Here is a 14,512-nt window from a genome sequence, read left to right on the forward strand (position 1 = left end):
GCTGGTGGGCACCTGTAATCCCAGCTACTCAGGAGGCTGAGGCAGAATTCCTTGAACCTGGGAGGCGGAGGTTGCAGTGAGCTGAGATCATGCCACTGCATTCCAGCCTGGGCGACAGAGCGAGACTCTGTCTCAAAACAAAGGCTGGGCGAGGTGGCTCACGCCTGTAATCCCAGCACTTTGGGAGGCCGAGGCGGGCAGATCACTAGAGGCCAGGAATTCAAAACCAGCCTGGCAACATGGGGAAACTTTGTACCTACTAAAAATACAAAAAAATTAGCCGGTGTGGTGGTGGACCCCTGTAATCCCAGCTACTCAGGAGGCTGAGGCAGGAGAATCGCTTGAACCCGGGAGGCAGAGTTTGCAGAGAGCCGAGATTGTGCCACTGCACTCCAGCCTGGGCGACAGAGTGAGACTCCATCTCTAAAAAGAAAAAAAAAAAAAAAAAAAAACAGAAAGAAAAGTTGGTTCATGGGTACAAACATGTAGTTAGATAGAAGAAATAAGCTCTAGTGTTTGATAGCACAGCATGATGACTTCAGTTAACAATTATTTATTGTATATTTTAAAATAGCTAGAAGAGAAGATTTGAAACGTTCCCAACACAAAGAAATGACAAATGTTGGAAGTACTAGATATGCTCATTGCCCTGATTTGCTCACTACACATTGTATGCATGTATCAAAAGATATCACATGCAGCCCCAAATACGTACAATTATTATGTATCAAAAAAGCCAAATAACCAAACTTACACCAAATAAAATCAAGTACTGTAACAGCAAAAAATACATTAATTAAAAAGATAAAAAGCAAAAAACAATTATATTTAAGAGAAAAAATGGAGATGGTGCTGTGAGTTTGTAGAAATTCTGAGAGAATTTGGCTGGGGGCCAGTGGCTCACGCCTGTAATCCCAGCACTTTGGGAGGCCAAGGCGGGCGGATCACGAGGTCAGGAGATTGAGACCATCCTGGCTAACACGGTGAAACCCTGTCTCTACTAAAAATACAAAAAATTAGCCGGGCGTGGTGGCGGGCGCCTGTAATCCCAGCTACTGGGGAGGCTGAGGCAGGAGAATGGTGTGAACCCGGGAGGCAGATATTGCTGTGAGCCGAGATCATACCACTGCAGTCCAGCCTGGGCGACATAGCGAGACTCCACCTCAAAAAAAAAAAAAAAAAAAAAAGGAATTCTGAGAGAATTAGAGCTAATGTTTGAAAAGAGGTCAGAATAAAATGTGCTCAAGAACTGGTAGTTATTGCTGTTTGGGGTTATGTGGATTTTGATTCATTCATTCAACAAAGACTTATTCTGTGCTTCCCCAGCTGGAGGCGGGCACCTTTATAGGCTCTCCGGATGCATCAGTGAACACAAGGGGCAAAGATTCCTGTCCAAATGGAGTTGACGTTCTAGTGGGAGAAGTTAGCCTCTAAGCAATAACACCATAAGAAAATTGTATGAGGCCGGGCGCGGTGGCTCAAGCCTGTAATCCCAGCACTTTGGGAGGCTGAGACGGGTGGATCACGAGGTCAGGAGATCGAGACCATCCTGGCTAACACGGTGAAACCCCATCTCTACTAAAAAATACAAAAAACTAGCCGGGTGAGGTGGCGGGCGCCTGTAGTCCCAGCTACTCAGGAGGCTGAGGCAGGAGAATGGCGTAAACCCGGGAGGTGGAGCTTGCAGTGAGCTGAGATCCGGCCACTGCACCCCAGCCTGGGCAACAGAGCAAGACTCCGTCTCAAAAAAAAAAAAAAAAAAAAAAAAAAGAAAATTGTATGAAATAGTAGAAGGTAATAAATGCTATAGTGACAAATGGAGTTGACATTTTATTTTAGTTTTTTGACACAGAGTCTCACTCTGTCACCCAGGCTGGAATGCAGTGGCGCTATCTTGGCTCACTGCAACCTCCCAGGTTCAAGTGATTCTCCTGCCTCAGCCTCCTGAGTAGCTGGGACTACAGGCGCCCGCCACCATGCTCAGCTACACTATTGTATTTTTAGTAGAGACGGGGTTTCATCATGTTGGCCAGGCTGGTCTCAAACTCCTGGCCTCAAGTGATCCACCTGTCTCAGCTTCCCAAAGTCCTGGGATTGCAGGTGTGAGCCACCGCACCTGGGCCAGGAGTTGAAATTTTAAATAGAGAAGGTGACACTGAGCCGCGACTTGAAGGAAGTGAGAGAGTGGGTGGTACAGGTACAGAGAGCACAGCCAGGACAGAGGCCGAGGGCAGGGCATGGCTTGGTGTCTGCTGGTCAGCAAGGAGGGCTCTGTGGCTGTGGCTGGAATGAAGTGATCGATTGGGGCATGGGGGCGTGGGGCCCGTCAGGTAGGTCCTTACAGACCAGTCATCCTCCAACTTGAGCCAGGGCTGTCAGGATCACCCGGAGGACTTGGGAAGGCCCAGCTTGCTACTCCCCCAGCCCCAGCCAGAGTCTCTGGTTCAGCAGGCCCAGGCCAGGGCCTGAGAGATTGCATTTCTAACAAGCTCCCGGGCGCGCGTGTGGGTGATCGGGGGCCCAACGTTGAGAGCCGCTGTGAAGATCACTTCCAGTTCTTTGGTTTTACCCTGGGTGAATGGCAGCCCTTGGAGGGGTCAGCATTTTGAGCAAAGACTCAGTGACATTCCCTGAATTTTGAAAGGATTCTCTGGTTGCGATGTTGATGTGAGGCTGCAGGGGAACAAGGGTGGACACAGGAACGAGAGTGAGGAATCGAAATTTCCAGACAAGAGTGCCGTGGTAATGCCGGTGGGGAGGTGGTGGATTCTGGCCATATTTTGAAGGCAGAGTCAATAGGATTTCCCGATGGATTGGACACTAGGTACAAGAGAGAGAGGTCAAGGGTGACTGCAAAGTTTTTGGCCTGAGTAATACGAAGCTGCCATGAGCCCAACTGGGGAGTCCTTCAGGGAGAGCAGTTTGGGGAGGAGACGCTCAGGAGCTCAGGTTCGTCATATTGAGTTTGATAAGGTCACTGGAGGTCGATGAGGAGAGGTCAAGGAAGCTGTTGGAATTGTGAGCCTGGACTTGAGGAGAGAGGTCTGGGCGGGAGAGTAAATGTGGGTGTTGTCAGCCATCAGGTGAGACTGGATGAGACCACCAGGAGACGGGGAGCCAAAGGAGCAGAGTGGACTGAGTTCTTGGCATCTAACCCAAGAGGGCAGGGAGGAGAGAAAGGAGTCTAGGAGGAAGCAGGGGAGGAGAGAGAGGAGAGGGGGAGGGGGGGAGGAAGGGGGAGGGGAGAAGGGGAGGAGGATGGAGAGAAGGGAGGAAGAGGAAGCAGGGGAGGAGGGGGAAGGGAAGAAGGAGGAGGGGGAAGGGAAGAAGAGGAGGAGGGGGAAGGGAAGAAGAGGAGGAGGGGGAAGGAAAGGGGAGGAGGGGGAAGGAAAGGGGAGGAGGGGAAGGAAAAGGGAGGAGGGGAAGGGTAAAAGGAGGAGGGGGAAGGGAAAAAGGAAGGGTAGAGGGGGAGGGGGAGGAGGAGGGGGAGGAGCCTGTGTGAGGAGGGAAAGGCAGGAGGGTTGTGCCTAGAAATGAAGAAAATGAGTCAGGGAGGAGGCCATCCCTGCGAATGCTGCTGACAGATCAGATACATCAGGCCAGGTGAGGACTCAGACCCCTCGCTGGGCTCAGTATCACGGGTGACTTGAGTTCCTCTCATTCCTTCAGGTTCGTGACTGACCCAGTCATGCATTCATTCAGGTACCTGCTGAGCACCAGCTCAGGGCCGGGCTATATTCCAGGCAGTGTCAGGGCCATGGGGAAATGGCAGCCCCTTCCTACCCTTGAGGCAGGTTCCGGGGCACCCTGGCATGTGCAAAGCACTTTAGCCATTTCAAGGGGTCTCTGCAGAAATTCTTCATCTCATTCTTCACAGGGGCATGCGGGAAGAAGGGAAAATATTGTTATCTGCGGGCCCTGTGGCCCAGTGTGGCTCTGAAGGGCTTAGGTGGTGGAGTTTTGATGAGAATCTAAGTTTTCAGGCCTTCCCGTGTGTCAAGGCTGCCTGGAAGAAAGCCTCCGGGTAGTTGGAGGACACTTGAGCAGTCGTTCTGTGTTTTTCCTGGGTTTTCTATTTTCTAATTAAATAAGTTATTTATTTAATTATAGCATGAATTTGTGTCAAGTGCACGTGATTTAGGTGATAAAAAAACACACAGTGTGGAGAGGACGCCTTTCTCCCTCCCGACCTTCCGGAGTCCCGGCCGTCCCAGGCTTGCTGTGCGTCTTCCGGGGTCCATGCTAACAGCAGCAACTGAGGTAGCAGGGAGGCTTCTCCCATTATATGCATGGGTCTCATGGTGGGTGTGCTTTTGCAATTTGCTTCTTGTTCTCACGGTGTCTTGAAGAACCTTGTCAGAACCAAAAATCCATTTTCATAGACTCTGGTGGCCTGAATGCTGCCCAGCCCCCAGCCCCTTGGGATCCCCTCCCCACCTCCCTGCTCAGTTGGGCCAGGGAGGCTCCCAGCCAGGAGGTCAGAGGCAAAAGGAGGCGGTGAGGAAGTCCCACTCCCCACCGCCTGCCCCAAGAGGCTGAGGCTTGGTCAAGGCTGTGTTCTTCCCGCGACCCCCCACCGAGTCCCGGAGGTCAGTCTTCAAAAAGCAGCTCTGTCACCTGCCCCAGAACCGGAACTGTCTTCCTCCTATGCCTTCAAGCTGGGCAGGTGGTGCCTGGTCCGGTCTCTCCTAACCTGCCCCCACCTTTTTTTTTTTTTTTAGACGGAGTCTGGCTCTGTCGCCCAGGCGGGAGTGCAGTGGCACGATCTCGGCTCACTGCAAGCTCCGCCTCCCGGGTTCACGCCATTCTCCTGCCTCAACCTCCCAAGTAGCTGGGACTACAGGCACCCACTACCACGCCCGGCTAATTTTTTGTATTTTTTAAGTAGAGATGGGGTTTCACTGTGTTAGCCAGGATGGTCTTGATGTCCTGACCTCGTGATCTGCCCGCCTCGGCCTCCTAGACTGCTGGATTACAGGCGTGAGCCACCGCGCCTAGCCATGCGCCCAACTTTGTAAGTTGTTCTTCTACCCTCTTGTCTTTGTCACCCCTTCGAGGCCTCTCTAGGACTCCCTGTGGGGACCATGCCCCAGGCAAGCACTTTCTAGGTCCAGGCACAGCTCTGGGTCCTTTTCAAGCATTAACTGATACAGTCCTCACAGCAGCCCTCAAGATAGGAATTGTCAGCACGATTTTGCAGGTGAAGCACCAAGGTCCAGTAAGGTGAAGCACCTTGATCTAACTCACCCTGCAGGCATATTACCTGGGCCCCTAGGATGGAATTGTGTCTCATGTTTTCTACATGTGACCTTTGGGGCATTTGAAGCCAGGAGTGTGCTGGGTGTGGACACGGGATAGCTTCTGCTAATTGCCCACCTTCCTTCTCTTCCTTCCTTTCCTGCCTCCCTCTCAGGCCATCCAGCCCTCAGGAGTAGCTGCTCCGGAGGCCAGTGTAGTGGGGCAGGTCTGAGGCCTTGGTGGAGGCAGGCTCAGATTCAAGGAAGACACCGTGTTGCAGGGGCAGCCCAGAGAGGAGAGGAAGCCCAGAGCCTGTCTCCTCCCAGGGCCTCGGCCCTGAGAAAGCTGGGCCCTGAGCACATTCCCTCCTTCCACTCCCGCCTCCCGCAAAGGTCCTGTGCTCTCCCCAGGAAGGGCAGCAGGTCCAGGTCTGCCTGGAGCCTCGAGTTGAAGCAAAGGGCATGATGCCAGCTGGCCTCATCAGAGGGGTCAAGCCTGCAGGTATGAGGGCAAAAACTCCAGGCTGAGTCCCGGATCTGGGGGCTCTGAAGGCTGTGGAGGGAGCCACAAGGCACCCCTTGCTCCACAAGACCCCAGCTGCCTCTGCCCCACCCCACAGCCCAATTCACCCAGCAAATTCAGGAGAACAGAGACCTAATTATTTCTATCAACGGCCTTAACGAGATTTCAGAGACAGGCTCAAACTGTTCCCCCATCTCCTCCCTGCCACCTCCACCTTCCCTGCTCTCCCATCCCAGGGCCTCTTGTGCTTCTTGAGAGCCTCATTTTTCCAGGATACTTTTCCATCTAAAAGAGACTAGTGAGCCTGGCACGGTGGCTCAGACCTATAGTCTCAGCTACTTGGGAGGCTGAGGCAGGAGGATCACTTGAGTCCAGGAGTTCGACTCTAGCCTGGGCAACATAGTGAGACCTCATCTCTAAAAACTAAAAAGTAAATTTAAGGCTAGGCACTGTGACTCACGCCTATAATCCCAGCACTTTGGGAGGCTGAGAATGGCAGATCATTTGAGCCCAGGAACTCGAGACCAGCCTGGGCAACATGGCAAAATGCTGTCTCTACTAAAAATACAAAAATTAGCTGGGCGTGGTGGTGTGTGCTTGTAGTCCCAGCTATTTGGGAGGCTGGGGTGGGAGGTTTGCTTGAACCCAAGAGATCAAGGCTGCAGTGAGCTGTGATCACACCGCTGTACTCCAGCCTGACTGACAGAATAAGACCTTGTCTTAAAGAAAAAAAAAGAAAAGAAAAAAGTCTGGATGTGATGGTTCATGCCTATAATCCCAGCACTGTGGGAGGCTGAGCCAGCCAGGTCACATGAGGACAGAAGTTTGAGACCAGCCTGGCCAAGGTGGCAAAACCCCGTCTCTATTAAAAATATAAAAATTAGCTGGGTGTAGTGATGGGTGCCTATAGTCTCGGCTGCTCAGGAGGCTGAGGTAGGAGAATCGCTTGAACCCAGGAGGCGGAGGCTGCAGTGAACTGAAATTAAGCCACTGCACTCCAGCCTGGGCAGCAGAGTAAGACCCTGTCTCAGAAAAAGAAAAGAGATGCTTGATATCACTAATCATTAAGGAAATGTGAATAAAAACTACAGTGAGCTAGCACCTCACACCTATTAGGCTGGCTACTCGTTTTTTTGTTTTGTTTTGTTTTGTTTTGAGACGGAGTCTGGCTCTGTTGCCCAGGCTGGAGTGCAGTGGCCGGATCTCAGCTCACTGCAAGCCCCGCCTCCCGGGTTCACGCCATTCTCCTGCCTCAGCCTCCCGAGTAGCTGGGAGTACAGGCGCCCGCCACCTCGCCCGGCTAATTTTTTTTTGTATTTTAGTAGAGATGGGGTTTCACCGTGTTAGCCAGGATGGTCTCGATCTCCTGAACTCGTGATCCGCCCGTCTCGGCCTCCCAAAGTGCTGGGATTACAGGCTTGAGCCACCGCGCCCGGCCTCGTTTTTTTTAATAGAGAAAATGACCAGTGTTGATGAGGATGGAGAAATTGGAGCCCCTGTACGCTGCTGGGGGGATGTAAAAGGGTGCAGCCGCTGTCGAACACAGTACGGCAGTGCCTTGAAAACTCAACATAGAATTACCACACGATCCAGCAATCCCATTTGTGGGTATGTGTTCAAAAGAACTGAAAGCAGGGTCTCGACGAGGTTTCTGCACACCAGTGTTGACAGCTGCACTGCCCCCACAGCCAAGGGGTGGAAGCAACCAAATGTCCATCTGCGAATGAATGGGTAAAAAAAAAATGTGGCCTATCTACACAATGGAATACTATTCAGCCTTAAAAAAGAGAAGGAAATCCTTTCATGAGCTACATCGTGGATGAACCTCGAGGACATCACGCTGAGTAAAATAAGTCAGTCACAAAAGGACGAATACTATATGATCCCACTTTTATGATGTATCTAGGGAAGTCAAAATCATGGAAACAGGCCGGGCGCGGTGGCTCACACCTGTAATTCCAACACTTTGGGAGGCCGAGGCAGGTGGATCACTTGAGGTCAGGAGTTCAAGACCAGCCTGGCCAACATGGTAAAACCCCGTCTGTACGAAAAATACAAAATTTAGCTGGGTGTGGTGGCACACACCTGTAGTCCCGACTACTTGGGAGGCAGAGGCACAAGAATCGCTTGAACCTGGGAGGTGGAGGTTGTAGTGAGCCGAGATCGAGCCACTGCACTCCAGCCAGGGCAACAGAGAAAGACACTGTCTCAAAAAAAAAAAAAAAAAAAATCATGGAAGCAAAAAGTCAAGTGGTGGTTGCCAGGGACCGGCGGTGGGGAAGAGGAGTTGTTCAATGGGAGCAGAGTTTCAGTTTGGTGAGATGAGAAAGTTCTGGAGATTTGTCACATGGCAAGGTGAACAAAGTTAACACCACTGAACTGCACACTTAAAAATGGTTATGAAGGTAAATTTTATATTATGTGCTTTTTACCACAATTAAAAACAAAAATAAATATAAACTGACCAATGAACAAATTATAAAATCTTATTTTAGTGGGTAGCCTGTGTTTGCTTGTTTAGGGGCTTGGAGCTCTATTTTTACTGACACACACACACTGCCTTCATTATATTTCCAAAACCCAACAAACAGGTCACCTCCATTCTCATCGGCCAGCACCTTCTCCCATACCAGCCCTGTTCTAGCATCTCACAGCCTCTCCAGATCTTACGTCTTCCCCAGCACTCTAGAAGGGCCCTGGGCAGAGCACAGGGCTAAGACCTGATGCCTGGCCGAGGGTCTTGGAGCCTGAGGACTGTTGGCTCCTGCAGGACAGGCAGCTCTGCTCAAGCCAGGAGAGGAATGTCAGAGCCCAGAGGGTGCCCGGGGCCCCAGAGAAGCTTGCCAAAAGGGAAAAGCTCAGCAGCTGGTCGGGGAGGGGACGCTGGGCAGGAGTCCCTTGGCTCTCAACCTTGGCTGCACATTAGAATCTCACGGTTACATCAGAATCAGGATATTTTAAAGCACCCTAGGTGGATCCAGCATGGAGCCGAGGCTGAGAACCACTGCTCTAGAGAATGGGATGGAAGGGTGTCCCCACGGGGCTCAGGACTGGGCCTGTTGTCAGTGGGAGGCCTGGCTCGGGTCCAGGACACCCTCCCAGCCTCCACCCCAGGGCTGGTGAGCAGCTCTCAGCCGCACCTGACCTTAGTCAAGAACTGGCAGGCAGGCACCAAGGGTCCCGCCTGGAATTCCAAGGCGGTCACGCATTCCCCACAACCCCCCAACCTGGGAGCCAGGGATGTTACATCATGTCCAGGGCCCTGAGTCACTACGGATGTCTCCACTGATGGCCACAGAAAAGCAAGCACCCAGCAGGAGGGAGGAAGCTGTGAGCACAGCCCCACTCCCACGTCCCCTCTCACAGCAGCCCCATAAACAGGACCAAGCTATTTTAGGGGAAGATCAAATGTGGGGATCAGTTCCCCCAGCTACTTTTGACTCAGTCCTTCAGGCTATTTCTGTGAGGACGCAGGCTGGTGTCACCCCGCGTCACCAAGCACTCTGGGCCTGAAATTAAATGTGTCTGCTGGAAGAACGAGTGTGAATTCCTATAGGATAGATGGTTGCCTGGCAACACAGTGTCAAGGCCAAAACATGGGCTAGGGCAGGATGGGCGCGGGAGACACTCAGGTTTGCAAAGTGCCAACTCAAGCCTGTGACAGTCTCAAGGGTCTCTGAGGCTCGAGAAACTGATATTTGCCCAGGACGCCTGTGGGCCTTTAACCACACACGAAAGAGGGTAGAGTGTGGACCCGAGCCTTGTGCTCTGTGACGCATCACAGCCTGGGCCCCTACCAGGACCCAGCACCGAATTTTGATCAGTCATTCTGTACTATTTTCCTGAAGGAGACACTCTTGCAAATTGTGTAAGCTTCAGGGCCCCTCAAAACCTGGAGAATCTTCTGACCCCTTTCCATACCAAAAGAAAAAGTTCTACCTGTGAGTATCCAGGTAAATTTTATGTATAATAAACACCCCTGCAATGGAAGTCTCATGGACCAAAGCTTTGGTCAAACACTCAGTTAAAATCAGTTCTGTGTAAATAATCGGGAACTGGCAGGAACTTTAAAATCCACCTTGCTCAGCCCTTTTCTAAGAGAAATGCAGCTCTGGGAGGTGAGGCCGCGCTGCCCTCCTTAGACGGTTATCAGCAGCGCCTCCCATCTCTGCAGGCCCCTGGAGCTGGCAAGAAGGGGGATTGACCTATGAGTTGTTTTGAAGACGTGCCTCAGAGGTGAAAGACACAGGGTGCAATGTGGCATTTTTATTATTCTTGTGATGTCATCACTTTGAGAAGCTTATCTATACACACATCTCCCCACCCAAACAACAAAGTCAGCTTCAAAAAAGAAAGCCCTGAAGCAAGCTGTTTGTTTCATGAGTTGCTTAGCAAGCCAGAGGCATCTGCTCTCCTGATTCTAAAACTGTAGGTGTCGTGGGCAGCAGAGGCTCCCAGGTCTTGCTGGCCCTGGCCTGCCCTTCCCAGGCCAGCCAGGCCGATGCAGTGTCTTGGGGGTGGGGTCGGGGTGGTGCCCAGGAGGAGGAGAAGGCCTAAGCCAAGACAAGCCTCAAAGCCTCCTCTTCTCTAGCGCTGGCCCTGCCCCACTGGCTTCCAGAAACCTCTGCCAGCCTCCCTGCCTTTGCTCCCAATTCACCCGTCCTCCACAAGTGAGAGCTGGAAAGAATTGCAGAGATCATTCCAGTGCAGCAGCTTTTCGGGTGGAGCCTTGAGGCTCTGATGTGCTCAGAGTCTGGGGACCATGGGCTGCTGACCTCTCACGCACCCTTGTGGGGTTTTTTGGGGTCTTGTTGTTGTTGTTTTGAGTCAGGGTCTCGCTCTGTTGCCCAGGCTGGAGTGCAGTGTTGTGATCTCAGCTCACTGCAACCTCCGCCTTCTGGGTTCAAGTGATTCTTCTGCTTCAGCCTCCTGAGTAGCTGGGACTACAGGCGCCCACCACCATGCCTGTCTAATTTTTATATTTTTAGTAGAGATGGGGTTTCACCATGTTGGCCAGGCTGGTCTCAAACTCCTGTCCTCAGGTGATCCACCTGCCTCAGCCTCCCAAAGTGCTGGGATTACAAGCGTGAGCCACCGTGCCTGGCCACCCTTGTGTTTTTCTGAATCACCAGTCTTTTCTCCTGAAATATCACTGCCCTAGGTCCAGTTCCTGTGGGGATTGGTAGGGCCAGTGGTTTTCAAAATGTGGCTCCTAGACCAGCAGCCTCAGCCTTGTCTGGAAACTTCTGACACAAGCAAATTCTCAGGTCCCACCCCAGACACCTGCTGGTTGGGAACTCTGGGGCTGTGACCAGCCTTCTGTGTTAACAAGCCCCTCAGGAGATTCTGGGGCACCTACGCTTGGGCACCTTTCTACAGACAGAAGCTCTGTGAAAGCAGGGAGCCACCTGCCTTATCTGCTGCCACTTCAGCAGGGCTCCTGGAAGATGGTGGCTGCTCAATACATGTTGTTGAGTGACTATCCTAGACCCAAGCTAGAGCTACTGAAAACGGGTGTGTGGGGGTCCTTATGGACATCTGCACTTTAGCAGGTCTTCCAGGGGAGCGGTGGATGAGGGGCCGCAGACACCATGAAGGGGCAAAGGGCCCCAGTTCCTCTGGCTGGGGTGTTTGCTGGGCTTGAAAGCGGAACAGGCAGATGACTTCGGGAATGGGGGCTCCTCTATTTTCATGCTGCCTTTATTCAACCAACCTCTTTTACAGAAATGGTCCTCTCGGTTTCTGGGACACGAGGCTACTGAATAATCAAGAAATGAAAGATGGGTCCATCACAAACCGGACAATCGCTCAGGACTCTGAGGATGTCCTGTCAGCAGTTCTCGATGCAGAGGAACCCATGTGGACACGTGGCTTGTTCCTAGGCTGATCCCCAGCCCGGCTCCAGGCGGGCATCGCTGTCTGCCCTGCACTCTCTTTCCGCCCTGCTCACCGGCTTGGAGGAGTCTGAAAGGGAGCCCGTGCCTAGGAGGTCTGGCGGCTTCTCCTGCCATCCTATTTCTGGGCCTGGCCACTAGGAGGTTTCCAAGAAGGGCCCTTGGTCAATATCACAGACAGCTCTTGGGTTCCTGAGCTGTGCCTTGTTAGGGCAGACCATAGAATCCAGCCACAAGTACAGGCTATTTGCCACCACCTGGTCCATGTGGATCCCCCTCTGTGTACCGGACGTGTGAGGACACTGCTGGGGCTCAAGTTACAGGCCCTGTACCCCTCAAAAGACAGAGTCTGACTGCTGAGGGCAAACACTCCACAAAGCCATCTGAAAAGCATTGAGTGGGAAGGCAGTGGGGGGCTCTGAGTGTGACCCCAGTGCCGAGGCATCTGTTCAAGGGCTGATGGGTGGGAGAGGCACTGAGAGCGGGGGAGCAGGATGTGGAGATGGGATTTCTTCTGGGAAAGCAGGTCTTGCAGGGCTTATGGCAGGATGGTGCAGAGAAGGGCCCAGGAAGCAGGGGACTGGTGCGGGTTAGGTGGGTTGGGTCACTGTTTGGGAGGCATGACAGTTGTCTCTGCTTCCCACATGCCTTCAAACTCAATGGCACGAACTAGAGGGCACAAGGGACCTCCTCTCAAAACCCCCAAATCACCCACCATCTCTGCGTCCTGTTACTGGCCACATTTTAACAAATAATGTTCAGCACAACTTTTTCCCTTTGGGTTTGTCAGAGCAGGCTTATCCCTGGGTGTTCCGTAGGGTCGTTGTGTGGGGGGCAGGGTGGGGGAGTAGTAAAGGGGGAGCGGGGAGGAAGGGAGGGAGGCACCCTGGGAACTATTTCTACACAAATAACTAGCTATTTTAGTTTCCCTACTGGACTAAATGCCAAGTATCAATTAAATATTTTTTTAAGAAAAAAATAGATGTATTAATTCCTGCTTCCTCCTTTTGTTGGTGGTTCTGCCCTTTGCCATTTGTGAGGCCGTGTGTGGGTGTGAACGTCTGTGTGTGCACATGAAGCGCCGCATGTGCTGGACACGTGCTCTATCCACGCACGTACTCAGGCCTGGATGATACGGCACCCTTCACCCCCTTCACCAATTATGAAACTGCTTCACGAATCCAACCCCAGAAATGACTGGATTTAGCGTTTTTATGGGGTGGGATGGTGAGGCACATACCCCCACATGCCATCTCCCATGAGGACAGAAAAGAGCATCATACTTTATTTTATGACCAACAGGTCATTCGTCTATATCTGCTCTTGAAAGCCACTGAGGACATTTTGCCAATCACTAGGAGAAACTAAATAAACAGAGCCAAACAGTGTCAGCTCTCTGCGGCTGAGTAATTATGAGGAATTCCTCTTTAAATAGAAGTTTAAGTAAATATAGAAAGATCACTTTACAGAAGGCAGCTCGAGAAGAGATGGGGCAGCGGGGCAATAGGCGACCCTTCCAAGTCAAGGAGAAGGTAAAGGCTGAGCTTGGAGAAACCAGAACCGGAGGGTTTCTGGTATGAGCCACGCTTCTCCCTCTTCAGGGCCTGGAAGCAATACGCCAAGTTGTTTCTGCCTTCGTCTTGGCAGGTTTCAATTTTGGAGGCTTCATTTATAAAAATGGCTTCTGTTCTGGGCCTGGGCTGAACCCCTGGCCCTGAAGACTTTCTCTTGTCCGCCAGCTCACCAGGGCTCGGTCCCATTGGCCACTGGGCTGAGCCTTGGAGGAGGGATAGAGTGTGGGGAATAGGTAGAGCTTGGGAGATCGCTGCACACTGAGAAGAGCCCTTGGTAATGCATAGAAACTAGTTCGTGATACTGTTGGTTGGTGCTAGGCAAGTCAGAAAGGCCAATGAGCAACGGGTGAGTGGAAGATGATTGTTACCCTGGTCTGCGGAGACAGAAGGCCTCTCACAAGTTTGACCAGTCCCCATGGAGAAGCCCCACCCAGTGCGAGCTGCCCACCCTATTCTGTGAACATGAGGGCTGTGCAATGATCTCTCTCCCCTTGTCTGAACATTCTCTGGTCCCCCACAGGGCTGTGAATTCCCCATGGTCATGGCAACTAGAAGAGTCGTTGCCTTGAAAGCTCAAGCAGAAACTGTTCTGCACTGTGAAACAGCAAGACCGGTTCGAAGTCCCTGCCACACAAAGACTGAGAGGTCCTGGAAGTCTTCCCAGGGGAGGAGGCACACAAATGATGTTTTGAGGAATGAATAGGAGTTTGCTGGAGGAAGAAGGCAGGGCATTCTAGAGCAGGTGGACATCTCAGAGGGATCAATCCCAACATGTTGGGAAACTCTGAGCAGACAGAGAATGGCTGGAATGTGGGTGGAGGAGAGAAAAGATGAGGGCAGATGGGAGCGAGGACGAAGGAAGGTCAGCCTCCTTCCAGAGGACTCTGTCCTAGAGCAGTGGGAAGCCACGGGAGGAGTTAGGCAGGAATGTGGCACACCCAGGCTCCCCTGTTTCAAACTTCCCAAGGGGGGGCTATGAAGGCTTGAAGGTGGATGAGCATGGCAGCGTGACATTCAGTTAGCAGATGGCTGCAGTGGTTTGGTGACAAATGACAATGGCCTGGCCCAGGCTGGTGGAGGGAGGTGGAGAGCAGTAGACAGAATGGGGAAGTAAGTGCTGAAATCAGCCGTGAAGTTAGTAGGGGTGGGGGCAGGAAGGAGTCAAGGACAAGGTTGAGGAAATCTGTGGGATGATGCTGTCATTTGTGCATTGGGGAAACCACAGCAGGAGCAGCCTGGGTGTGGCCAGGCTGGGGCTGTGCCTGTGGGAGCCCAGGAGAGAGG

The 14,512-nt window shown here is 52.2% G+C and overlaps 1 protein-coding gene across 4 annotated transcripts in view; it reads left to right on the forward strand.

Moving 5' to 3' along the window:
- Nucleotides 1-12,635, forward strand: part of LOC144336578 (uncharacterized) — a 28,140-nt gene extending 15,505 nt beyond the window's left edge. For 3 of the 4 annotated variants that reach the window (XR_013408470.1, XR_013408471.1, XM_077975478.1), the window contains 3 exons: nucleotides 4,111-4,260; nucleotides 4,886-5,014; nucleotides 11,485-12,635. The gene's annotated coding sequence lies outside the window, so the exon portion shown is untranslated. The remainder of the gene's footprint in view (nucleotides 1-4,110; nucleotides 4,261-4,885; nucleotides 5,015-11,484) is intronic. The other variant, XR_013408472.1, reaches the window with a different exon arrangement.
- The last annotated feature ends 1,877 nt before the right edge of the window (nucleotides 12,636-14,512 follow it).

The sequence above is a fragment of the Macaca mulatta genome, chromosome 18 (genome assembly GCF_049350105.2).
Source record: "Macaca mulatta isolate MMU2019108-1 chromosome 18, T2T-MMU8v2.0, whole genome shotgun sequence".
NCBI lineage: Eukaryota > Metazoa > Chordata > Mammalia > Primates > Cercopithecidae > Macaca > Macaca mulatta.